At 46.9% G+C, this 10,000-nt stretch overlaps 1 pseudogene across 1 annotated transcript in view; it reads left to right on the top strand.

Annotated features, from left to right (window-relative positions):
* LOC144530763 (uncharacterized) overlaps window positions 1-7,549 on the top strand; it is a 9,275-nt pseudogene extending 1,726 nt beyond the window's left edge. Inside the window, exons 2-4 of the transcript XR_013503146.1 lie at window positions 1,829-1,901; window positions 4,782-5,203; window positions 6,554-7,549. The product of XR_013503146.1 is annotated as an uncharacterized LOC144530763 (transcript). The remainder of the gene's footprint in view (window positions 1-1,828; window positions 1,902-4,781; window positions 5,204-6,553) is intronic.
* Window positions 7,550-10,000: the final 2,451 nt, after the last annotated feature.

Genomic DNA, 10,000 nt, shown 5'->3' with positions numbered 1-10,000 from the left:
CGTGAGCAACCTGTCTGAAAGTTGGAAGTCTTCTGGTAGCTGTGCCAAGAGAAATCTCAATCATTCCCAATCTAGCAGAGACGGAGAGCGTAGGTATATGTAAGGAGATAACATAGACACAGGATCATTATTGATCACTAAAATGATAGTTAACATTAGTCATTACACTTAAACAGCTGATGGAAGTCCAAACTGCCTGAGAGCTTCTCCTGTACTATACGGTAACTCCTCTACTATGAGACAGGAAGTCTCGTGGTTATGACCCAATCGTTAGCCTATTGTTATAAAAACGTCTGCTACGGAGCCATAACGTGAGCTACAAGGTAATGGAGCCTTTTATACATTGTCGTGTTTCTTTAGAAATAAACAACGGACAAATAGAGTCTTTAAACGCTTCAGATGTAAAGTTATTCTCTGTCAAAGTGACGTCAAAATGAATGGCAGTCAATGGGATGCTAACGGGATGCTAACGGGATGCTAACGGGAGGTGATGGCTTGGTAGCATCAACATGGCTCCATAGGAGCTACGTGTTCCGGGGAGAGAGGCTGACCCCCTTGGTCCACAAAGGACCGCCTTCCTGTATTTACTTCCTTGCTCCCGCCCCCCAGACACATTCGACCAATAAGAGGAGAGAACGTTCTTGTGTGTTGTTGTGTTTGTAATGACGCATTTTGCTACGCTGGGGTTTTTCCAGGTGTGAAACCAAACCAAACCAAACCAAACCAAACCGAGGCCAAATCGCTCCACGTTCACACACTCACCAACTGATTCGGACCAAAACAAACGAACTGCAGGTGTGAAATCGCCCGTAGTCGTCATTAGCTCACCATCAGCTTCCTTCTTTTCTTTGTCACTCTGAAGACTGTGCCGGCGCTGAATCTATTCTCTCTTTGACAGATGATAATTTGCCAGAACTAAGTCTTTGCATGAAGTATAATCATTTAAATTAGGGTGACAGAATGGAGCCGTGGCGGAGAAACAGCTGCACGTTGACTGTGATGTGACTCATTCTGACAAACACAAGTTGGGAGTGAGCAGGGTGTTGGAGTCAGAGGAACAGCTGACTCTGACGTACGGCAGAAAGCATTCGGCGCCCCGCTGACTTCAGTATGGCCGTTGCAACACAGTTGGATATTTCCAGTGATGGATGAAGTATTCAGATGAATACTAATACCAGACTGTAGTAATACTCTGTTACGAGTAAAAGTCCTGCAGAGAAAATGTTACTTCAGTAAAATTCTGTAAATATCATCAGGAAATATAAAGTATTAAAAGATACACACACACACACACACACACACACACACACACACACACACACACACAGACACACACACACACACACACACACACACACATAAACACACACACACACAGACAGACAGCCACACACACAGACGCACAGACAGACAGACACACACACACACACACACACACACACACACACAGACACACACACATACACAGACACACACACAGACGCACAGACACACACACACACACACATACAAAGACACAGACACACAGACACACACACACACACACACACACACACACACACACACACACACACACACACACACACACACACACACACACACACACACACACACACACACACACACACACACACACACACACACACACACACACACACACATGCAAAACAAGTTCCTTCCTGAGTATATTTAGCAGAGGCACCGTAGCTCCGTCCGGAGCTTAGCCCCGCCCAAGACAATTGTGATTGGTTTAAAGAAATGCCAATAAACCAGAATGCTGTGTCTTACTTGAAAACATACAGTACAACATATACGTTTTCTTTTTCAGTGAATAAAGCGGCCGAGGCACCTACAGATGACACAAAGGATGTCTTATGAATGTGGGCAAGAAGGCCGATCAGGTAAGGACCAGGAAGAGACTTTGTTGTAGGCTGTGTAAGCTGTAGTGCGTAACTTTTTGATTTTAAAGCCGCAGCAGGTAAGTCTTCTTAAACTCCCTTTCTGTCATATCTGCTGAAACTGACCCGATGTTCCAGTAGAACTACAGGAAGCAGGTCATTAAAATAATCAGCTCCTCTGGCTCCACCTACAGCCTGGAGAGAGATTTACAACAATCCACAGCTCCCTGTTCAGATGGACCAATCAGGGCCAGGGGGGTGTCTAACTGTTCAGATGGACCAATCAGGGCCAGGGGGGTGTCTAACTGTTCAGATGCACCAATCAGGGTCAGGGGGGAGTGTCTAACTGTTCAGATGGACCAATCAGGGCCAGGGGAGGTGTCTAACTATTCAGATGCACCAATCAGGGCCAGGGGGGTGTCTAACTGTTCAGATGCACCAATCAGGGCCAGGGAGGTGTCTAACTGTTCAGATGCACCAATCAGGGCCAGGGAGGTGTCTAACTGTTCAGATGCACCAATCAGGGCCAGGGAGGTGTCTAACTGTTCAGATGCACCAATCAGGGCCAAGGGGGGTGTCTAACTGCATGTCAATCACTGCTCATGCACACGTATTCATTCTCCCTTGTGGGGGGAGGGGCTTAGGAGACCGTTTTGGGCTTTAGCAGAAAGGGGGGAGGGGCTGAGAATGTGTTGATGTCCACATGTTTTGGCTAAGTCCTGGATCTTCACAATCCGACCTCCAGCACCTTTAAAGACGTTTCATTCAAACATTTTCATCGTGTTTTCTCCTTTTTTGTCAAATTCAGAAATGATATTGAGCTGAAATGTGCCTTCTGCGACTCACATACTGAAACTATTGTCCATCTGTTCTGGAGATGTAAACATACCCACAAACTGTGGCAAGATATGTGTGGATTTGTCTAATATTTAATATGTTTGTTAGTGTATGTGCACCAAGTGTAACTTATTGTGGCAATAAAGCCTTTCTTTCAGAATCCTACCTACAGCACGCTGAAATATAGACGTTTCTTTCGCCATGCAAAGTCTCTGTGAAAAGTCTTTCTGGGCCATGGGGTGCAGTACCACCCTTATCCACTAAGCCCATGGTGGCTTTTAGACATGAAGCTCTTCCTGGGGGCTTGGTGTTTACACAGTAGACTATATAAGAGACATGTTCGCAATGAGAAGTCTGCCCTCTCATTGGCTACTGCTCTCCAAAAGTTGACTGCGGGCAGAGCGGTGAACATCCGGGCACTTTCGCCACCGTCACCTAACTTCAGTCATGCCGCTGTTCTCATGGAGAACTAATTAAATCGCTCCGCTCAGCCGTTATTTCAGCTGCCTGAGGAAACCCGGCGTTATTGTTAGGGATGCAACGAATCCAGGATTCGGCTTCAGAGTCGGCTGAATATTGGGCTTTTTTCTCTCTGGCGAGGTCGGTGACTCGAGTCTGGTCGGTGTGTCCATGCCGTCGTCCGTTGGAGGAGCTGTCGGCCTTCATTTGGGCCGACCTGACTTGTTGAGTCGGAGGGCAGGCAGTCGGACTCAATGACCCATCTGATTGGTGGAGAGCTAACCAGGAAACGGGGAGCAGGATGAGCGTGACTAGAGTCTCTCAACATCTGATGAAGATCTTTTAAACTGTGTTTGTTGATCTGAAATGAAGACAGATTCAGCAACTGCACGGCCGGAGTCAAACCAGACCCACGTGACGCCTTCGTCCAATCAGCTGCTGGTTTTCATTTTTTGGGCGACAATCCAGATTAGTGCAGCCTGCTGTTATGGAGACGTATTACGTCTCGTCTCTTCGGTGTTCTGAGGAACTTTTTGGACCGACTCGGGGAGACTGATCAGTCCCGCTGGCTTTACTGCTGACGGGCTTTAGAATTTTTCCCAGCGAACCGAACCCTACGCTTGCACTATGCGCGCTACGCTGGTCGCCGTAATGACTTATTATTGCTTGATTTGCTAAATGCTATGATGGCTAAGGAACTCTTGATGACTTTTGTAGGGCTTCATGTCAACAAAAATAAGACAAAAAGCAACACATTTACAACAAGATGACAAATGTCTGAGAAAGCCCCAAAAACGAGGAAAAAAGCTACCACAATGTTAAAGAACGTGACATGCAGTAACAAAAGCACGTCAATAACCTCTCCATGTCTGGCCCTTGGAGTGATTCTCTTTCTCCAGTGTGGCCCTCTGGGAAAATGAGTTTGACCCCCCTGGTGTACAAGGACACGTTTTTGTCGTTTGGTTCGTGTTGGTGAGGAGGATTTTTAAAGTAACGTATTTAAATGGGAAGCATGTTTCATGATCACAGCACGACTACGGTAGCGAGTAGTATGAAAGCCCGAAAATCCACCCTAACCCCCTAACCCTAACCCCCCTAATCCCCCCAACCCTAACCCTAACCCCCTAACCCCCTAATCCCCCTAACCCTAACCCCTAACCCCTAACCCTTTTTCAACCACGTTGTCGTTGGACGCGTGGGGAGGTGTGTGGGATCCGTACTACCCTAACCCCCTAACCCCCCCACACCTAACCCACTAACCCCCTAACCCCTTAACCCCCCTAACCTTAACCCTAACCCAACCTCCTGATAGTGCTGACCAGGACGAATACATTACGTTCTCAGCATCACGAAATAAACAAGATAATCGTGTCCGTGTACATGAATCAATAGATTAAAAAAACGGGACCATTTCACGAACTGCTGAGACCGTGTTGGAGGATGGGAGGAGGATTTGGTATTCTGTTTCGGATTCAGCAGAATCTTAACCAATGGATTCGGTATTTGGCCGAACCCCAAAAAATCTGGATTCAGTGCATCCCTAGTTATTGTATATTTTTCCTCTCTGTTCTGTCTCTTAAATTGCAGTCCTGGGAATGTTGGCAGTGCAGGTGGAGAGAGACCCGAAGACTGGAGCCACCTCTGTCAGGTCAGTGGCCCCCGTGTCCATGCCAACGGGCGCGCCAATGGCCGCCACCGTCTACGACGACGGCAGGAAGAGCATCCGCGCTGTCGGGGGCTCGGGGAGCCAACCCTCGAGCGAAGAGCTCGGCCAGATCCTGAGCATCGTCGACGGGGTCGGGATGAAAGCGCTGCTGGACGAAGTCACGGTCACGCCAAACGCCGCAGAGACAAAGATGGAGAAGGTAGACGGCGTCAGACATCCAGAGGGAAACGTCTCGTCTTTTTCTACCCGCCAAGCCACGGCGAAGGAAGACAGATCGGAGCTGGACAGTTCTGGAAGTTATGACTTGGAAGACGGGCTGGGGATTCAGGACTGTGCTGTAAATGTAAGTAAGCCTGCACAATATCTACTGGATCAGTAGAAAACTGCCCTTTAAAATGTGATTGTTATTTCTGGTTTAGTGCTCTAACTGCTGCCTTTTATATTCAATTTAAAAGGAACACGCCGACTTATTGGGACTTTGTCTTATTCCCCGTATCTCCCAGAGTTAGATAAGTCCAGACATACCCTTCTCATCTCTCATCTCTGATGCATCCACCACTAGCCTAGCTTAGCACAGATCCTGGAGGTAACTGGCTCCATCTAGCCTAGCTTAGCACAGATCCTGGAGGTAACTGGCTCCATCTAGCCTAGCTTAGCACAGATCCTGGAGGTAACTGGCTCCATCTAGCCTAGCTTAGCACAGATCCTGGAGGTAACTGGCTCCATCTAGCCTAGCTTAGCACAGATCCTGGAGGTAACCGGCTCCATCTAGCCTAGCTTAGCACAGATCCTGGAGGTAACTGGCTCCATCTAGCCTAGCTTAGCACAGATCCTGGAGGTAACCGGCTCCATCTAGCCTAGCTTAGCACAGATCCTGGAGGTAACCCGGCTCCATCTAGCCTAGCTTAGCACAGATCCTGGAGGTAACTGGCTCCATCTAGCCTAGCTTAGCACAGATCCTGGAGGTAACCGGCTCCATCTAGCCTAGCTTAGCACAGATCCTGGAGGTAACTGGCTCCATCTAGCCTAGCTTAGCACAGATCCTGGAGGTAACTGGCTCCATCTAGCCTAGCTTAGCACAGATCCTGGAGGTAACTGGCTCCAGCTAGCCTAGCTTAGCACAGATCCTAGAGGTAACCGGCTCCATCTGTCCTACTGCTCCCAATAAGTGACTAAATAACGTCAACATGTTCCTATTTACATGTTGTGATTTGTATAGTCACAGCGTGTACAAATAACAAGGTCACATGACACACAGCCATCTTCTAACCGTATATAAACTGGGAACTATATTCTCAGAAGGTGAAGCACTGCTACTTCTGCTACTTGGGCGGAGTGATATTACTCCAACTCTGAGCGACCTCTCTGCTCCTCACCACGGGCTGCTCAGGTGCTGCGAGCAAATCACAAAGCAAATTCTTTCTCTGTCTCTTTCTGTCTCTTTCTGTCTCTTTCTGTCTCTGTCTCGTTCTGTCTCTGACTCTTTCTGTCGTTCTGTCTCTGTCTCTTTCTGTCTCTTTCTGTCTCTGTCTCTGTCTCGTTCTGTCTCTGACTCTTTCTGTCGTTCTGTCTCTGTCTCTTTCTGTCTCTTTCTGTCTCTGTCTCTGTCTCGTTCTGTCTCTTTCTGTCTCTGTCTCTTTCTGTCTTTCTGTCTCTTTCTGTCTTTCTGTCTCTTTCTGTCTCTGTCTCTCAGGACAGAAGCATGACGACGCTCAGAGACGTTGCAGGAGAAGTTGATAACGTGGAGGATCTGAGTTTGGACGAAGGCCCGGTCACTCTGGTCTTCCTGGGATACACCGACGGTGAGGGAGGGGGACGGCCGAGACGACGACGAAGGCATGCTCACAGCGGAGCGAGTGATTATCACCGACGAAGGAGAAGAACACGTCGTAGGACCTGAAACTTCACCTGAGACCGGGAGGAAAGAGTCCCGAGAGTTTCAGGACGTTCCCCTGGATGGAAACGGGGCAGGAGTCAAAGTCCCGGCAGAGGAAGGGGATCGTTCATCTCCGCCCACTAAAGCAGACGGAGACGCTGCTAACAAACGCAAAACCTGCCAGTGTTGTTCCGTCATGTAAAGGCTCTGACACACCAACCAGACGGCCGACCGCCGGCAGAAAAAGCCAGTCGGACTGATCAGTCTCCCCGAGGTCCAAAAAGTGTCCTTCATGCTCAGCTCGTATTCTTCCAGATGTTTCATACCAGATGTTGTAACAGCGGTGATGTTGTGTATTGTTTAGGGTCCTCGCCACCACCAGACTAATCAGCATTGCAGATTGAACATGTAGCTGGACTTGAATGGCCTTCTTTTGACTGAAAGTACTGCCAAACAACCCTTTTTCTGCTCACCAGTTCCATTTCCACTTCCTCTCAGCCTGCTGCATTGAAGCTCCACCTACGTAAACACCTTCCTGTAATCAACGGCGCCGTCATTACGGCGACCAGCGTAGCGCGGAGTGGAAGCGTAGGGTTTGGTTCGCCTGGAAAAAATTTTAAAGCCTCTGACACACCAACCAGACGGCCGACCGTCAGCAGTAAAGCCAATCAGACTGATCAGTCTCCCCAGGTCCAAAAAGTACCTCAGAACACACCGAAGAGACGCTGACTTGAGCGTCTGTTCTGCACGTGCGCGAGACGTAATACGTCTCCATAACAGCAGGCGGCGCTAATCTGTATTGTCGCCCAAAAATGTAAAACCAGCAGCTGATGACGAACGCGTCACGTGGGTCTGGCTGCTCCCCGACCATCATGGCGTCTCGTTCAGAATACGATCTCATATTGTCCTAAAATAGTTCACCGTAACGTGTTTCTGGAAACATCTGAAGAGAGAAACAGGCCGTGCAGCTGCTGAATCTGTCTTCATTTCAGATCAACATCATCATCATACATCAGATTTTGAGTGGCGTTCGTCGCACTCATCCGCTCGTCATTTCCAGTAAGTGTTTTAACATGAGTGCACTGATTCGCTAGTCCAGGGCTAGCTCTCCACCAATCAGATGGCTCATTGAGTCCGACTGCCCATTGGTCGATTCAACAAGTCAGGTCGGTCTAAATTAAAGCCGACGGACGACGGCACGAACACACCGAACAGACTCGAGTCAGCGACCTCGCCAGACTGTCAGACGGCCGATCATCGGGTTGGTGTGTTAAGAAAGATACTCCCACATCAGCCTTTATTGTAATATTTGTAGTATTTGTGTTTTCTGTTAGACATTAATCAGTTAGTTGAGTCAACCATAGGCGTAATTCACGGTGGGAAATAATCCATTCTGGGCTTTTTTTTATGTTTTTGATGCATTTTTCAGTGTTTTTATTGCTTTTTTCGAGGTATTTTTTGGACACTTTCTCAATGTTATTAATGCATCTTTCTGAGTTTTTTCCAAAGTTTTCGCGCTTTTTTCAACGTCTTTGTTCAAGGTTTTTGTCGCATTTTTTGAGGGTTTTTTTTCTACAATTTCTTTCGATGGTTTGTCGCTTTTCTGGAAACATGCAGACTTGTCCCCGTTCTCATTGACTTCACATCGGCATTGTTTTCCGTGCCACCACCACGTAATGCGCTGTTAACAAGTTCATGATCATTTCACGGATTTCTGTGAGACCAGGCTGCATGATTAGACCATCAAACACTGTTGGGATGCAGTTTGGATCCTTTACACTTCTAAAATGGGAGGAATTTTCTTTACTTTTATTACTTTAACTACATTTTCCTGATGATACTTACAGATTTTTACTATAGAACATTTTCACTGCAGGACTTTAACTTGTAGCATAGTATGTTTACAGTTTGGTATTAGTACTTTCATTGCAGTAAAGGATCTACAATAAAGGACACATTTAATCTGCTGTCGGTGTTTACAGCAGCTCTGACAGTTCTTCAAATCCTCTTCCTCCCTCTGGTGGACGAAGCCAAGAGTTTCACCCTAACCCTCCTGCAGACACTACAAACACAAACATTAAACTCCATTCTCTGAACCAAATGCTCAGTGGCCTAAACCCATTTGGCAAAAAACACATTCTCACTTGCTAAAACACACATGTGATGCACTTGTGTTAACACGGGCGGCAAAAGAGTTAAACACAACCATATAGGCGCCGATACAGTGGTTCCTCCGGAGCTCGAGCACCACCCGTGTGCCAGCCTGCCAGTAGGCTCCATTCATTTAGAAGTAAACATTGCAGTTGGTGTTAAGTGGAGCGTCTGTCATAGTGTGATTGGTTATGTCGCTGTCAGTGCCCTGCTCCATATCCTATCCACCAATCACAGCGTCTCTCGGATGAAGACCCCCACCCATCCCCCTCACTATACAGAGCGTGCATGTGCATTAGGTAATCAGAGTGAGACTAACATGGACAGATTTGTTATTAACCGTCCAACTTTTTGTTTTTCTGGGTCAAAAGCTTTAAGTTTTTCAACGTTTTGCTCGTCTTTTTCAACACTTTTCCTGCTTTTCCCTCGATTTACAGTTTATTTAGTTCATAAAATTGAATAAAACAAAAGATGCAATGAAAGTAGTGAGCTGATCATTTATTTTACTTGTGAAGAGCGTTGTAGGGAACCATCCACGTACGTTTTTTTGTGGTTGAGCAGTGCAGAGAGATCCACCAGGGCCACGAAGCTGATCACGGTCACGTGTCAGTTCAACATCTCCAGTCCTCTCTGTATCTGTGAGGAGTGGTCCTGTCCTGAGCTGAAAGCCTACTTTAGGGCTTCATTATCGCGTTAATAGGCGTGTGTGTTCATGTCGGCCGCTGTCCATTTCCTAAGGTTCTGAAATGCAAACATTTTTTGACTACTTTCTTTTTTAAGCCTTGTGTTGTCGTCTCGTAGACCGTAGCAACTTTTGGTTTTTCTGGGGTTTTTTTCTGCATTTTTGAAGCTTTTCCTGACATGTTTCTCACTTTCTTTTTTCAACGTTTTTTTTTTTATGTTTTTGTCGAATATTTTCAACATTCTTCTACATTTTCTTTTTTCAAATGCTATGAAATTGAATAAAACACCTACATTCAATGAAAATAGTGAAGTGATCAGTTATTTAACTTGTGCAGAGCGCTGTAGGGAACCATAGTTTGACCTCACAAGCGTTAAAGGTCGTGCGCCCGTGAGCATCCACGGAGGAAAGCATAAATCGGTGCCTACGAT

Source organism: Sander vitreus, chromosome 15 (genome assembly GCF_031162955.1).
Source record: "Sander vitreus isolate 19-12246 chromosome 15, sanVit1, whole genome shotgun sequence".
In the NCBI taxonomy this organism is placed as follows: domain Eukaryota; kingdom Metazoa; phylum Chordata; class Actinopteri; order Perciformes; family Percidae; genus Sander; species Sander vitreus.
Note: the sequence above shows the minus strand (reverse complement) of the source record. Positions and strands in the feature narration are given on the sequence as shown.